This window comes from Nicotiana sylvestris, chromosome 7, assembly GCF_000393655.2.
Source record: "Nicotiana sylvestris chromosome 7, ASM39365v2, whole genome shotgun sequence".
Lineage (NCBI taxonomy): Eukaryota > Viridiplantae > Streptophyta > Magnoliopsida > Solanales > Solanaceae > Nicotiana > Nicotiana sylvestris.
In genome coordinates this window covers 60,639,174-60,656,691 of record NC_091063.1, presented here as the reverse complement: position 1 = coordinate 60,656,691, position 17,518 = coordinate 60,639,174, and positions in this window count along the sequence as shown.

Genomic DNA, 17,518 nt, shown 5'->3' with positions numbered 1-17,518 from the left:
GATGTCTCCACTAAATTAAGGAATCTCTTTAATAATACATTATTTTTGTCCTTTTCGATGTAGAGATAGACATGGGGGTGTTTTCATTCATTTATGGGCTTTGAGAAGGGCCAATTTTACTTGTCTTGTTGGAACCATCAACAGCTCAATGTAGCCCCCGCTCTTCATTATCTTTGACACAACTTCCAGAAAAAATTTGCAACTTAAATATAATTCATAAAACGTAGTATTTTGTATGACGGTGTTTTGTAGTAAAACGAAGTCCAAGATTTTGATTCATTTTCTCTTGGAAAAATTAATAGTTTCTCAAAAGGAAATGTTCATTATTTTGATTTGAAAAAACTTTTTTTTTAATGAAATATTATTTTTATATTTAATAAATTATTTTATATGTAATAGAGCCAAACTAACCTTTAACTAGTTGTTGGAGCAGTTCCTATATATACAAGATATTTTGGAGACTTGTTGGAGATTTGTTGGTATAACTTTCTGAATCATCTTCTTCTTTCTGTATGTTGGATTTCTTTCTTGAATATTCTGCTAGTTTTGTTCCCAGTTTAATAAGTGAAAGAGCTTGTTGAATCGTGAGAGATACGTCTAATTTTATTCATTATTGTGTGAGCGAAATATTCTTAAGGACAGTGTCCTGAACATGCATTAAACTAACTCTTATTCTCCATGACCAATTTTCCAACATTTTCAACTTCAAAGTTTCAGAAGTGTAAAGGAACTAATGAAGAGAGACAGAAATGCCTTTTTATTGTCTTGTTGCACTACCAAGGTTTATAAAGTGAGGAACCAAAGGCGCGCAATTTTGTGTTTCTGAAAACATCTGAGCTATTCTGCATGCCTGCAACAACCAAATTTGGTAACAAAATTGAAAACTTACAGCAGTAGGCTGGTAGGCCTAGGAAGTCAACATTGCAGAATTTGTCATATATTAGAAAAAGCAAACGCTTTACATATGATAAAAAAGCAAATGAAAAATGATTAGTTTATAGAGTTGCTAAGCGGCCATATGCATTGTCAAGTCCTAAAAAGATTATCCAGTTGAACATTCCAAGGAGAGCTTAGTTTTAATCAAGCAGTATTTGATACTGTAACTGTAATATATCTCTAGAGCTTTATATTCTCATCACATGGTTTTGATGTTCATTCGTATTTCGACTAGTTCATGTTTCCGTATTGTGCCAAATTGCAACTGAGGATCCAGAATTTAGAGGTTAGTGAGTCTGGAGCTTAAGTGTGGTTCTAAAATGTATATCTAATTCAATCTATACTTGTTATTTGCACTTATATAAAGTTCGATTCTGCTACTTTGGATTCTATCAGAACTCTCGAACCCTCATTTGGAACCGCCAATATGCCCAACCAAGTTAATATTAAATCATCTAGACATCTGATGGCTGCAATAAATAGAGTAATCTCTTTAATTTGTTCAGCGTCTCTATTATCATTTTGGGATGTAGAGGTTGAAACAAGGGAGGTTTCATGAATTTAATGGCTCAGTGGGTTGCAGAAAAGGCAAGATGAGAGAGCATTACAGAGGAAAGCAGAAAAGAGGCTGACTAAAACGGAAAAAGGGCCAAAAATATTCCTATCGTTTGACTTTTACGCTCCGTCCACTTATTGGTCCAAAAATACACACAATGCTATTTCTAGGGCTAAAAATACCCCTACGACTAACAGCAAAATTTATGGACCCCACTTTCAATGTGTTGGCATCATTGTTTAACCAAAAAATAGTTTTTGTGGTCAAAGTGATATTCGGCATATTTTTAGGCATCTTGCCTCGCATTTTACACATGTCTCATAGATTTCGGATGTGTAATGTAATGAATTATGCTAATTTGTGGTATTTTTATGTGTAGGAATCATCCGGAGGCAATTTGAAACGAAGGTGCGCGAATTGAAATGAAAAGGGGAAGAAAAAGGAAAAAGCCACAGTGTAGCGCCACAGGCAGCATGGGGCGCACAAAATAGAATCTCCAAGAAGGCCAGCACCAGGGCTAGCGCCCCACACTACCCCGAGTGCTAGTGACATGAATATGTCCTAGTTCACCCGGGACTCGGTTATTTCGACTCCAAGACGCCCCCGACTCGTATAAAAGCAAACCTAAACCTATTTTGGCGGGGGAGTCACAACTTTGAGGGAGAAACAAAAGTACGAAACATTCGGGAGCACGAAATTCATCAATTCTTCCATTCTTCTTCTAGTATTCATAGCTTTTATGTTTGAAAACTCTATTTTGATGATTGTTATGAACATGAGTGGCTAAGAACCTCATTATTCTGGAGTTATGGGTCGTTTTTGACTATTGTAAATTGAAGGTTGATTGTTTTGCTTGATTTTATCATATTAATTTGTTTATTCAATCTTGCACTTAATTATTCAATTGCGCAGCTAACAATAGAGTAGTATCTACGAATTTATAGTTGAACTCGAAGTGGGAACTATAAATTGCATATAGGATTATATAGAGTAAGTTCTTGAATTCGGGCATCGGAGAATAGAGTTGTGATTAGAATAAACATATTCTAGTTGCCTTACTTGGTTATTTTTGCGGGAAATATACATGCATTCTTGTCAAGTTTGATTCTATAGACATATAGTCTTAGGTTGGCTTGAATAGGCGAGCGAAGCGTCGAAAGAACTTTACGAGCATAATAAACCCTGCTAAATCAACAAATTAGATAAGTCAAGTGATTACATCAACCCGAAAAATGCAATAAGAGAGACATTAATCCCATAACCCTGGAATATTTCCATCTCATTTATTCTCCCTAAGTGATTGTTGCTCTATTTGCGATCTTATTTTCTTGCTTGCTTATTAGTTTAGTTCGTAGTAATTTAATTATAGAAAATCAAAACCATCTTCTTCACACTCACTTGAGCATCAAATAGATAAATAGCTTAGATTGAAAAATAGTTGATCATAAATTCTCGTGGGAACGATACTTTCTTATTACTTTATTACTTGTCTACCGCGTAGACTTGCAAGTGCATTTGGATCCAACAAGTTTTTGGCGTTGTTGTCGAGGATTAGTTATTTATCCAAAATAAGCTCTTATTTGTTTTTGTTCAAATGTTAATTTGTTTGACTGGTTTTGACTCTATATGTGTTCACTTGAATTCTAAGAAGAAGCAACAGTCTGAACAACCTTCCTCCTCCTGATCCTAAACCTGAAAGACTCTTCCACGGGTTAAGGAGGGAGGCGAAAGAAAGAGCAAGAATTGTAGAGTTGCATATTGTAATCCAAGCACAGCCAATCGAGATGGTAGAAAATAAAGAAAGACTGGTGATTGAGGCCACAAGGCCTAGTCTCGCAAACATGACTCATGATATCGTGAAGTCTGATATAACTAGGCACTTTGAGATAAAACAGTACATGGTGTAGCCGATTCAATACACAAGACTATTTGTAGGTTTGCCAAGTGAAGATCCCCAAAGGCATATACAGAATTTCTTGGAGATTACGGATACATACAGCTATTTGAACATCTCTAAGGACTATGTCAGATTGACTTTGTTTCCCTTTTCTCTAATGGGGAAGCAAAGGAATGGTTAAACAAGGAGCCCGCAAACTCTATCCATACTTGGTATGATCTGTCACGAAAATTTCTAATCAAGTTTTTCCCCACTAAGAAAACAAAGGCACCGAGGAGCCAGATTCTTGGGTTTCAAAAATGAGAGGGTGAGACACTTCATCAAGCTTGGGAAAGATACAAAAAAACTACTCAAAGAATGCCCACATTATTGTCACATTGATGAGGTGTTGAGACATACTTTTGTGGATGGGTTGGACAAGACCTCTAAATTGAATCTAGACTCAGCTTGTGGAGGAAGTTGCATGCAAAAGCCATACAATGAGATTCAAAATATGGTCAACAATTTGACTGTAAATGATCATAATTGGTGTCGCACCTCCTTTTCACCGCGCCCGCGGGGCGCGTGGGGAGTTTTCTCCAGTTAAAGGACAGTCGAAACGGGATTTATTTAATTATTTAAGAGTCGCCACCTGGGAATTTTAAGGCGTCCCAAGTCACCAATTTTTAATCCCTGAATCGAGGAGAATATGACTCTGTTTATTATTCTGCGAACCAGAAATCCTGAGTAAGGAATTCTGTTAATCCGGAAGAAGGTGTTAGGCATTTCCGAATTCCGTGGTTCTAGCACGGTCGCTTAACTGTTTTTATTATTGGCTTAATTATCTTGATTTTATTAAATATATTGATGTTACATGATTTTACTACCGCTTATACTTATTGTGATTGAGGACCCTTCTTTGAATCGAATTACGCGTACGTATATTCGTGTTATAAATTTAAAAATGCGGAATTGTGTCACGCGTACGTGTACACGATAACTTTTGGTAATATATTTTATTAAACAATCATTTTTTTTTAAATTGTGCCGAATCAAGAATATTTATTTTTCTTAAATAGTGAACCATACACCTCGGGTTTTTATGAAATTGATTTAACGCTTTTGGAAAAATCCTTTTATTAAATATTCGCTCGAAATTGCGCGTACGCATAATCCGAATTTTTTGCTTTTTAAAAATATAATCAGGGTACGCGAACGTATCCCTAATTGCGCAAAATATTTGTAATGATATCAGGGATTTTTTCACAAATTGTTTATTATATTATGAGAAATCTTCATTTAAGGTACCCATTAATTCTTGAAAAAGAATTCATAATTTTATTGAATGTTGCCCGTTGATTATAATTTCCGCGTATAAATTATATTTATCCAGACTATTCAAATTCAAAGAAAAGAATAAAAATATGATTAACGTTATTTTCGGCAAATACAACATTATACATCTACCAAAGAATGAATTGCATATGAAACTAAAAAAATGATTCATAAAGGGAGGAAATATTTTCCAAGAATTTTCATTATTTACTTAGTGCAAATTCTATTTCTAATTACCATTGATATAAAGTGTTGCAATTTATGCTTGCGCATCTCATTTTATTCTCATATACTTACTTTGGATCTAATTGGCCTAATTGTTTGGTTAATTTATTTATGAGGGTGAATAGGCATCAAGTTGATAAGAAAAGAATTATTATACAAATTGATTGACAACATTTGCCTTACATGCAACGTATTTGTATATCTTGAAACATTCATAGCATTTTAACATCATAATGAGCCATAACAACTCAACTCACCATCCACTAATGGTTCTATAAATACCTGTTATCATACCACATAAGAACGTACAACTTATATCATTCCATCCATAACTAAATCAAGTATAAGAATAAACTAGCAATATGGTTTTGATATTTTCACTCTATTCTAACAACGCCACAAGGCCTAGTAAATGGCCAATCTTTATGTCATGTTTCCTACCTTGACAGTTCAAATATGATTAAACTAATGAGATGAAGGGCTAACATTATTACAAAGCTTTATACGAACTTTCAAAGTAAGACAATTAGCTCATAGCTATCAAATTGAATTCACTACTAATTAACTAACATGAAACAAAAATGAAATTTAAACTGATGAACTTGGACAAATGGAAAACAGAATTTCAATTCAAGCTTCATTGATGAGTCATGTTGAATCTCTTTCCAACTTAAAATTTAAAAGACATGTACCTGAAAATGAAGGTAGAAGGAGTAATTTCAGCAGTAGCAGCAGTAACAAATTCAGCGGAATACCAGTATATCCCCAAATTTGAGCAATAATAAAACCCGTGAAACCAGATGAACAGTAATAGAAATGTAAGAAGAATTCCAAATTTAAACCAAACAATGTTGACCAACAAACCAGGACAGATTCCAGAAACACTGTTTCCGCCTTTCCTTCTTTCTTTTCTATTATCTGTTTCAGATTCCGTGTGTATGTGAGTATTCTATTTTCTGTTTCTTCTACTATTTTTCTTCCTTCCTCTCAGATTTCTGTTTCTGATTCTTCTCTTAAAATCTGCTTTCTCCAGATTTTTTTTTTAAAAAAAATCTCTTAAAGTCTCATCCTAATTCTGTTTTTCTATCTTTCTTTCCTTTCTCTCTGCCTGAAAAGCCCTCTGGGTATATATTTCTCTGCGTGTATATTCCCTAATGCCTTCAAAATCAGATCCTTCCTCTAATGTCTGTCCTTGTATTTATACAGGTCTGCCCCCTCTCTTAAGTGCTGCCTGGACTCCCTTTATCTATTAAAAACAAAAAGTTTCCATTAAAAACTACTTTTTAATATTTTATATGATCCTAACCTGATTTTCAGCAGCCCCATTATCCCTTGTTTCCCATTAGTATCTTAAACTATAGCCACTAACATTACATTATAATACACTAGCACTAACACCCTGTTTTTACTGTTTCATTCCCAGAAATGCCCTTGAAATCCTGATGTTATTACTGAAAAATCAGAACCTACTGCAAAACAGATTCTAAAATCTGTATAAACTTAATTATCTTTCTGATTTACAGTTATAACCAATCCTATTAACCTCCTAACACAATTGCATTTGACCAACTTTTGTAAACTTGAATTCAAACTTGACATTACAACAATATTACACTGAATCCAGAACTAACATCATAACAACATATTACTGAAATTATCATAACAATTCAGACTAGACTTAACATTGAACCAAAATCAAACACACACAGGGTCATGGTCAATATACTGACAATGCCCTGTTAAGAAAACAATACATACACATCATACATTTGAATTTACTGGTTTATTAAACAAGAACTAACTGAATAACAATAACTAATTAACTGGTTATAGTAAAATAATCTATTCAAAACAGGCTGTCTCATCCAACATTTTCAGAAGCAAGATTCACAATACAACTAATCGACGAACTTAATCGAGTCGATTACACACATTGTAATTAATCACAACCAATAGACACAATTCACATTCGGATCAAGTAGATAGGTAGGAAACAGAAATGACAGAATTAATCAAAACAATAATATAAAAAATTAACAAGCTATTAATACAGACAACAATACACGTAGAATACACAAAAAAAAAATAGGAAAAATACCTCTGAATCTTCAAACTTTATACGGACTCGAACTCAATTTGGATTCGGACTTTGTTTGAAATCAAACAGACTTTATTCGAAGTATTCTCAGTTGAGAATACCTCGATTAAAGTCTCTTAGACCTCAACCCTTTACTCGAATCGGAAAAATTCCAAGATTGGAAATTTTTTAGGGTTTCAGGTTCTTGGATCTTAAATCCGAACATTTCCGGGCAGATTCGAAGGGAACCAAACATGATACAAGGGTGAGGGTAGCCTAGGGGTCATTTGGTGTTAGTTTGAAACGGATCTGAGTTTGTTCTTGTTTGGTCCGAATCTTCAAAAGAAGATTCGAGAAGTTCAGAACTGATTCGAGCCAAACTAACTTCAGATCCATAACAAGGCATGCTAGGGGGTACTATGGTGTTAACTAGGGGTTGTTTGGTTTAGATCTAAACTCGGCTCGAATCTTCAAATGAAGATTCGAGAACCTTCAGGAAGATTCGAGCCCAACGGCTAACATATTTGGATAGAGGAGGTTCAGGGGGTTCTAGGGTGTTATTTTGGTGACCGGCGGCGTTGATGCCGCCGGGTTTCAGGCGGTGGAATCCTAGGGCGGCTAGGATTAGGAGTGGGGGTTTGGGGGACGATGATTAACAGTGTAGGGGGGGGGGTGTTCAGTTAGGGGCCGGGGTAAAGGCTTGGGACTTATATAGGGGTGGGTTGGATTGATATCGTCCGTCTTTTCAAGTAAGATGAAGGGCCAGGATCAATCCACTAATCCAAACGATGTCGTTTGGTTTAACGTTGGGGTCGGACTGAGTCGGGTCACTGGATCGGGTTACGGGTTACGGGTAAAGGTGATGAAATCGTGTCCGTTGGTTGGATTTGATCCAATGGTCCTTGATAAATGTGGCCAAACGTCGTCGTTTGGTCTTAGCTTGGGACTGGACCAGACTTGGGCTGTTTGGATTGGGCTGTGGGGGGGTGATTTGATTTGGGCCTGGATTTAAATCCAGGTCCGATTTTTTTTATTTCCTTTTTCAATTATTTTATTTTCTAATTTAAATTTCTAATTTTAATTATAAAACAAGTTTAACTTCACAAAAATATATTAATTATTCTATAACAATTATTTAACACATAGACAAGACATCAATCACAGTGGAATATTTAAAAATAGAACTATTGCATATTTTTTGTGATTTTATTTAAATTATCTTTTAAATGCATAATTAAATCCTATATGCATGCAACATATATTTTTATTTTTATTTTCATTTTGTTATGACAAAGTAAATATTTACGGATATAAGACAAATTTTTAACAAACATCACGAAAATTCAAAAATTGCACAGTAAAAGAAATTTATTTTATTTTTTGATTTTATTTTGGAGTAGTTTTCGTAAGGCAAAAATCACGTGCTCACAGCTGCCCCTCTTTGTGCGGAAACTCGAAGAGTTTTCGTGCAAAGATAAAGTGAGCGGATACGAGCGATTTTTGCCCGTTCGAATACTCCGTGGGAAGCATTTTTAGAAAGATTTGACCGAACCTCTGCTTCAAAGGTTTCCTACATATCCTTGGCTATAAAGGAATCAGGTCAATGTAGTTCGGGAATTTTGGGTAGCTGGGACTACCGTGGGACTGTGATGTTACTGCTGCTTCGTGCTGTTTTTACTGCTTGCTGACCTCCTTATTACACCTTACTTTAAAGGAAATACAAAAAGCTAAACTAGACTATGGTACATGAATTATAAAAATCTTATCTAGATCATGCCCTTGCGTTTCTTGTTGTCTTGATATCTTGGTGACTCTTGGGCATTTGGCTTATTCCGTATTCCTTTTGGAACTCTTGTTGTTTCTTGCTGGGGATTCTGTTGGACTCCTCTGCTTTATTGATTCTAAGTGTGCTCCTTTGTCATATGAGTGGGCTTTTGACTTCAACACTTCAATTGCATTCCCTCATTCCTCAGGTGGGTGCCTTGACTGCTTCTTCTCTATTCTCATCCTCATTTTCCAGGTGGACGCCTGACTTCTTTTTCTCATCCTCATTCTCCAGGTGGACGCCTGACTTCTTTAATTCTCATCCTCATTCTCCAGGTGGACGTCTGACTTCTTTAATTCTCATCCTCATTCTCCAGGTGGACGCCTGACTTCTTTAATTCTCATCCTCATTCTCCAGGTGGACGCCTGACTTCTTTAATTCTCATCCTCATTATCCAGGTGGACGCCTGACTTCTTTAATTCTCATCCTCATTATTCAGGTGGACGCCTGACTTCTTTAATTCTCATCCTCATTCTTCAGGTGGACGCCTGACTTCTTCAATTCTTCATCCTCATTCTCCAGGTGGACGCCTGACTTCTTCAATTCTTCATCCTCATTCTTCAGGTGGACGCCTGACTTCTTCTTTTCTTCTTCCTCATTCTCCAGGTGGACGCCTGACTTCTTTTAATTTTCTGTCCTCATTCTTCAGGTGGACGCCTGACTTCTTCAATTCTTCATCCTCATTCTCCAGGTGGACGCCTGACTTCTTTTTCTCTCATCCTCATTATCCAGGTGGACGCCTAACTTATTTTTCTCATCCTCATTCTCTAGGTGGACGCCTGACTTATTTTTCTCATCCTCATTCTCCAGGTGGACGCCTGACTTCTTTTTTCTCATCCTCATTATCCAGGTGGACGCCTGACTTCTTCAATTCTCATCCTCATTCTCCAGGTGGACGCCTGACTTCTTCTTTTCTTCATCCTCATTCTCCAGGTGGACGCCTGACTTCTTCAATTCTCATCCTCATTCTCCAGGTGGACGCCTGACTTCTTTAATTCTCATCCTCATTTTCCAGGTGGACGCCTGACTTCTTTTAATTTTCTGTCCTCATTCTTCAGGTGGACGCCTGACTTCTTCAATTCTTCATCCTCATTCTCCAGGTGGACGCCTGACTTCTTTTTTTCTCATCCTCATTCTCCAGGTGGACGCCTGACTTCTTTAATTCTCATCCTCATTCTCCAGGTGGACGCCTGACTTCTTTAATTCTCATCCTCATTCTCCAGGTGGACGCCTGACTTCTTCTTTTTCTCATCCTCATTCTCCAGGTGGACGCCTGACTTCTTCTTTTCTCATCCTCATTATCCAGGTGGACGCCTGACTTCTTCAATTCTCATCCTCATTCTCCAGGTGGACGCCTGACTTCTTCTTTTCTTCATCCTCATTCTCCAGGTGGACGCCTGACTTCTTCAATTCTCATCCTCATTCTCCAGGTGGACGCCTGACTTCTTTAGTTCTCATCCTCATTCTCCAGGTGGACGCCTGACTTCTTCAATTCTCATCCTCATTCTCCAGGTGGACGCCTGACTTCTTTTTAACTTCTTATCCTCATTCTCCAGGTGGACGCCTGACTTCTTCAATTCTCATCCTCATTCTCCAGGTGGACGCCTGACTTCTTCAATTCTCATCCTCATTCTCCAGGTGGACGCCTGACTTCTTCTTTTCTCATCCTCATTCTCCAGGTGGACGCCTGACTTCTTTAATTCTCATCCTCATTCTCCAGTTGGACGCCTGACTTCTTCAATTCTCATCCTCATTCTCCAGGTGGACGCCTGACTTCTTCAATTCGTATCCTCATTCTCCAAGTGGATGCCTGACTTCTTCTTTTCTTTATCAAGTATTTCCTGACACAAATATTGTATTTTCCCCTGTGTTTTCAAAGAAAACTTCGTTAGTTTAAAGCAGGGTGGTTGACTGGGGTATTCTTGCCGATGGTGATGCTTCTCTTCGTCTCTCTTTATTGCCTTGGAATGGTTGAAAAGACTGTTTTGTCCTTGTAATTGATCCTTGACTATAGGATTCCCCTCTGTATGTCTTCCTTCAAAACCTTTTAACTGTAATCATATGTCCCTTCTGACTTTGCTGATCCACTTTTGATTTCACCTTTCTTACACCCATATTTTATCTCCCACCTTTCGTGGCTGTATTTTGCATCCTTGAATCTTGGTAGTATACCTTGACATTCCTTCTTATTTGTTTGGAATAAAACTTATCTCAAAGCTTTTAGAAAGTAAGATTATTAGTAGCAAAATACGCTGATTTCGACAATTATAGAATGAAAAGAAAAATCCAATTTTTGGATGACTGTTGGAAAAGGAATAAAGGACTTATCTGATTGGAATTACTGGCACCAATGATCAGGGTATGCATTTCGGATTAATCAACCCAGTCTTTTAATCAATCTCCTTTCAATTGTCTCAAGGAGTTTTCATCGATAAATTTTCCTCATTTTTCACTTCTTCACTTCCTTTTCGCCTTATGGTGCCTACGAAGGTTTTCACCAATAAGACTCTCTCATTTTACTTTTCTCTCAACTTCCGTCGCCTTATGGTGCCCGTGTGGGTTTTCACCTATAAGACTCTCTCATTTTTACTTTCTTTTCTTGTTTGTACCAGAGTGTTATGAACCATCTTCATTTGCTTGCCTCAGCATTTTTCTAAGATTGATCGAAAGGTCTTTTTGGTATGGGGTTAGAAATGGAAAAGGTATTAAAAGCTAAATAGCTTTGGTATGGGTTTAAAATTATAACTCTTGGAATCTTTTCTTATTTCCAATACAATTCTTGCCCCAGTTTCTTGATTGGGGTCTATTAATGTTTCTTTTCGTGCACATTGTGTATGTTGTGCACCCTATGACCGAGCCGTGAGGCGCCTACGTATCCTTCTTTGAGGAATCAGGTCAAACGTAGTTCACTAAATAGTGATGTCTTTTTTTTTTTTTTTGATTTCATACTTGATTTTCATTGATTCCAAGAGAGGGTAAGAAAGAAACAAGTATGGCTCAAAGGGGAAAAACAAAAGGGTATAGTGTTTGGATAGCAGAATAAATTGCCTTTGTCATTCCAATCTTCGAAATAATGCTAAATACAAATATTCAAGAATTTTATGCATAAAATCTCTTTACCGCGTCAGAATTGATTGCCATGTCTATGCATTTGCCTTCAATGTCTGTTAAGCATAGTGCACCATTCGATAATACTCTGGTCACAATGAATGGTCCTTGCCAATTCGGGGCAAATTTGCCTTTTGCTTCAACCTGATGTGGAAGAATACGTTTCAGCACATGCTGACCTACTTCAAACTTCCGGGGACGCACCTTTTTGTTGTATGCTCTTTCTATTCTTCTTTGATATAATTGACCATGGCATACTGCGGTCAATCGTTTTTCATCAATCAAGTTTAACTGTTCTAGACGGGTTTTGACCCATTCATCATCATCAATCTTTGCTTCGGCGATGATCCGAAGGGAAGGAATCTCAACTTCTGCAGGAATTACTGCTTCAGTGCCATATACCAACAAATAAGGAGTGGCTCCTACTGAAGTGCGAACAGTAGTGCGGTATCCCAATAATGCAAATGGTAATTTTTCATGCCATTGTTTTGAACCTTCTACCATTTTCCGAAGTATCTTCTTTATGTTTTTGTTGGCTGCTTCTACTGCTCCATTCGCCTTGGGCCGATATGGGGTAGAGTTGCGATGTGTAATCTTAAACTGTTGACATACTTCCTTCATTAAGTTGCTGTTAAGATTAGCACCGTTATCTGTGATGATCACCTTCGGGATTCCGAATCGACATATGATATTTGAGTGGACAAAATCGACCATAGCTTTCTTGGTCACTGATTTGAATGTCTTGGCCTCAACCCATTTGGTAAAATAATCAATAGTCACCAGAATGAACCTGTGCCCATTGGATGCTGCCGGCTCAATTGGTCCAATCACATCCATGCCCCAGGCAACGAATGGCCATGGTGCCGACATTGTGTGCAACTCGGATGGTGGAGAATGAATCAAATCTCCGTGTATTTGGCATTGATGACACTTGCGTACAAAACTGATACAATCTCGCTCCATGGTAAGCCAATAGTAACCAGCTCGGAGGATTTTCTTTGCCAATACATATCCACTCATGTGGGGTCCGCAAACTCCTGAATGTACTTCAGACATGACAGTTGTAGCTTGTCTGGCATCTATGCATCTTAATAATCCAAGATCTGGTGTTCTTTTATACAAAACTCCTCCGCTTAAGAAGAATCCATTTGCTAATCGCCTAATGGTCCTCTTTTGATCTCCTGTGGCTTGTGCGGGATATATCCCCATTCTGATATACTCCTTGATGTCGTGGAACCATGGTTCACCATCAAATTCTTCTTCAACCATATTGCAATAAGCGTGCTGATCGTGGACTTGAATATGTATTGGATCTACATAAGCTTTGTCCGGATGGTGCAACATTGATGCTAGGGTAGCCAATGCATCGGCAACCTCATTATGGATTCTTGGAATATGTTGGAATTCCACTGATTGAAACCGCTGACAAAGATCATGTAGACATTGCCTGTATGGGATGAGCTTCAAGTCTCGGGTTTCCCATTCTCCTTGAATTTGATGTACCAAAAGATCTGAATCTCCCATGACTAAGATTTCTCGGATACCCATGTCTGCAGCTAGCCTTAACCCCAAAATGCAAGCTTCATATTCAGCCATATTATTGGTGCAATAAAATCGCAATTGAGCCGTAACAGGATAGTGATGCCCTGTTTCAGAAATGATTACAGCTCCTATTCCGACTCCTTTCATGTTAGCGGCTCCATCAAAGAAAAGTTTCCAGCCAGGTTTTTCCATTTGTTCCACCTCGTCGATATGCATTGTTTCTTCATCAGGAAAATAAGTCTTCAACGGCTCATATTCCTCATCGACCGGGTTTTTGGCTAAATGATCGGCCAGTGCTTGAGCCTTCATTGCAGTTCGAGTCACATAGATGATGTCGAATTCTGTGAGCAATATCTGCCACTTTGCAAGTCTTCCCGTTGGCATAGGCTTTTGAAAAATGTATTTCAATGGATCCAACCGAGAAATGAGGTAAGTAGTGTAGGATGACAAATAGTGTTTCAATTTTTGAGCTACCCATGTTAGGGCGCAACATGTCTTTTCCAGATGAGTATACTTAACCTCATAAGCTGTGAACTTCTTGCTAAGGTAGTAGATGGCCTGTTCTTTTCTGCCAGTGAGGTCATGTTGCCCCAATACACAACCAAATGAATTTTCCAAAACCGTCAAGTAAAGAATCAAAGGTCTTCCTGGCTCTGGCGGGACCAACACGGGTGGGTTTGACAAGTACCCTTTTATTTTATCGAACGCTTCTTGACACTCATCGGTCCATTTGACTGCAGCATCCTTTTTTAACAATTTGAAAATTGGCTCACAGGTTGTTGTGAGCTGAGCAATAAACCTGCTGATATAATTTAACCTCCCCAACAAACTCATTACTTCAGTTTTGTTTTTTGGAGGTGGCAGTTCTTGGATGGCTTTAATTTTTGATGGGTCTAGTTCGATGCCTCGTCGACTGACTATGAATCCCAGCAACTTTCCGGATGGAACTCCAAATGCGCATTTGGCAGGGTTAAGCTTGAGGTTGTACCTGCGAAGTCTTAAGAAGAACTTCCTCAAATCCCCAACGTGGTTGGCCTGATGCTTTGATTTTATGATCACATCATCCACGTATACCTCAATTTCCTTGTGTATCATATCATGAAACACTGTGGTCATTGCTCTCATATAGGTTGCTCCGGCGTTCTTCAGACTGAATGGCATTACCCGGTAGCTATAAGTTCCCCATGGTGTGATGAATGCCGTCTTTTCTGCATCTTCTTCATCCATTAGAATTTGATGATACCCGGCATAACAATCCACGAAAGACCCTATATCATGCTTGGCACAATTGTCGATCAAAATATGGATATTGGGTAATGGGAAATTATCCTTTGGACTTGCTTTGTTGAGATTGCGATAGTCGACGCATACTCTAATTTTGCCATCTTTCTTTGGTACAGGAACGACATTAGCCAACCAAACAGGATATCGAGTGACTCGAATGACCTTTGCTTCCAATTGTTTGGTGATTTCTTCCTTAATTCTCACACTCATATCAGGCTTGAATTTTCTCAGCCTCTGCTTGACAGGAGGCACCGTTGGATCGGTGGGTAATTTGTGGACCACTAAATCAGTGCTCAAGCCCGGCATGTCGTCATACGACCATGCAAAAACATCTTTGAATTCTATGAGTGTTTTAATTAACTCTTCTCGGATCTTTGGTTCGAGATGGACACTTATTTTAGTTTCCCGGACATTACTCGTGTCCCCTATATTGACGTCCTCGGTATCACTCAAGTTAGGTTTGATTTTTTCCTCAAAGTGAATTAACTCTTTACTAATCTCTTCAAAAACCTCATCTTCATCATATTCTGATTCATAATCACAATATATTTCTTGAATTAATATTTCGGAACCAGATTGATTTTTAAGACTGGGCTGAGGATTCCTCATGCATGCCATATCACTAGAGCCAGCGTAAAAGGAACTGTACAGGAAAGAAGAAAAAGAAAAGAAAACTATCAGGAATGATAATAAAAAGGAAACTGCTTTTTATTGGATGATGAAAGATAACAAGGTTTGCACACTTCAAACAAACTGTAAGATAAGCTTTGGGATTACAACCCTGAAGTAACCCAAACAAACTGAAAGAAAATCAAAATAAACTACCAAGACTCCTTTCGAATTGGGAGAGGAGTGGCTTTCCAATTATTGAGCTTTGTTTCTGGCCCAACGAATTGAACTTCTGCGTTGCTACACCCTTCTCCGCTTTCCAACATATTCACATCACTAAACAATTTCTCGAACCTTTCAATTAATTCCTTCTCAGGATTGACCCGGGATTTAGGAATTGTTGTTATCGGGCGATTTTTAGCGCCGGTCTTGACAAAAGACTTTGACAGATGTGGTACTGGTTTTGGAAGAACCCATGCTTGGTGTTTCAACTTCCTGGCCCTTATCACGTCGTTGGCGGTTGGTATGAACCCCAGACCGAATGTTCCCCAGTTCTCGGGGAGAGATACTGGTTGTACAATTCCTTGCAGAGATAAGCCCAGACCTTTGCCGAGTATAAAGCCATTCTTTAACATTTCATAAGCTACCATGACTGATGCAGAAGATATCTTTGGATTCGGAAGGTATTTCCCTTCTGGAATTTTCTCTACCGACACCGTGTCGGACACTTGGTATACCCATGGTCCCTGGTCATTTTCTGTTCCCTCGACCGGTATAATGGTACTGCTGTGAGCATTTAAACTTTCTTCTCCATACACGACTACTTCTTGATGATCCCATTCAAACTTGACAGCCTGATGCAGTGTTGACGGGACTGCTTTAGCAGCATGGATCCATGGTCGACCCAATAACAAGTTGTAAGAAACAGATATGTCCAACACTTGGAATTCCATTGTGAATTCAACTGGCCTTATAGTTAGTTCCAATACTATGTCGCCAAATGAATCTCTGCTTCCACCGTCAAACCCTCGTACGCAGATACTATTCTTCTGGATCCTTTCCTCTTTAATTTTTAATTTGTTTAAAGTGGAGAGAGGGCATATGTTTGCACTTGACCCATTGTCAACCAATACCCGGGTTACTACGGAGTTTTCACATTTCACGGTGAGGTAAAGAGCTCTGTTGTGCTCGGTACCTTCCACAGGTAATTCATCATCAGCAAATGTAATTCTGTTTGTCTCAAAGATTCTGTTGGCTATTTTTCCCAAATGATTTACAGAGATCTTTTCAGGAACATGAGCCTCATTTAGGATTTTCATCAAAGCCAGACGGTTCTCCTCTGAATGTATCAGTAATGACAACAGTGAAATTTGAGCGGGGGTCTTCTTTAATTGATCCACAACAGAATAATCATGGAGTTTCATTTTTCTGAAAAACTCCTCCGCCTCTTCTTCCGTCACAGCTCTCTTTGTTGGCATTGGATTGTTTTTAGATTTTCTCAGTTCTTCGGGAGTAAAACATCTTCCCGAACGAGTCAAGCCTTGCACCTCACATACTTCTTCCTTGATTTCTTTGCCCTTGTATATTACAGTCACCCGTTCATAGTTCCATGGGATGGCTTTGTTGTTGATGACCGGCAGCTGAATTATAGGTGCAATAATAACCTGATCTGTACGGGCTCCTTCCACAAATATATTGGGTTTGTTAGCAACCCCTGGTACTATCACTTTCGGCCTTTCTTGTTTTGCGGCAACTTTGCTCGATGATCCCTCATCGACTATCATAGATGGTTCATTACCATTTTTGTTTTGCTTAGACACCGGCTTCTCCTCCATTAACTGCTTATCTAGCTTGGTTTCATGAGAATTGATCATCTTGACAGTTTGTGACGGCTTCTTTGTCTTCCCATTAGCTTGTATGATTTCTATCATATTAGCCTCTTGATGGGCTGGCATTGGATTTCTATTGATATTTGGGGCTTCGGGGGTTTGAACCTCGATTTTATTAGTATCAATCAGCTCTTGTATTGCATTTTTCAAATGCCAACATTTCTCCGTATCATGGCCTGGTGCACCGGAGCAATATTCACAGCTAATGGTGTAATCCAGATTCTTTGGAGGAGGATTGGGTAGCTTGGATTGTATT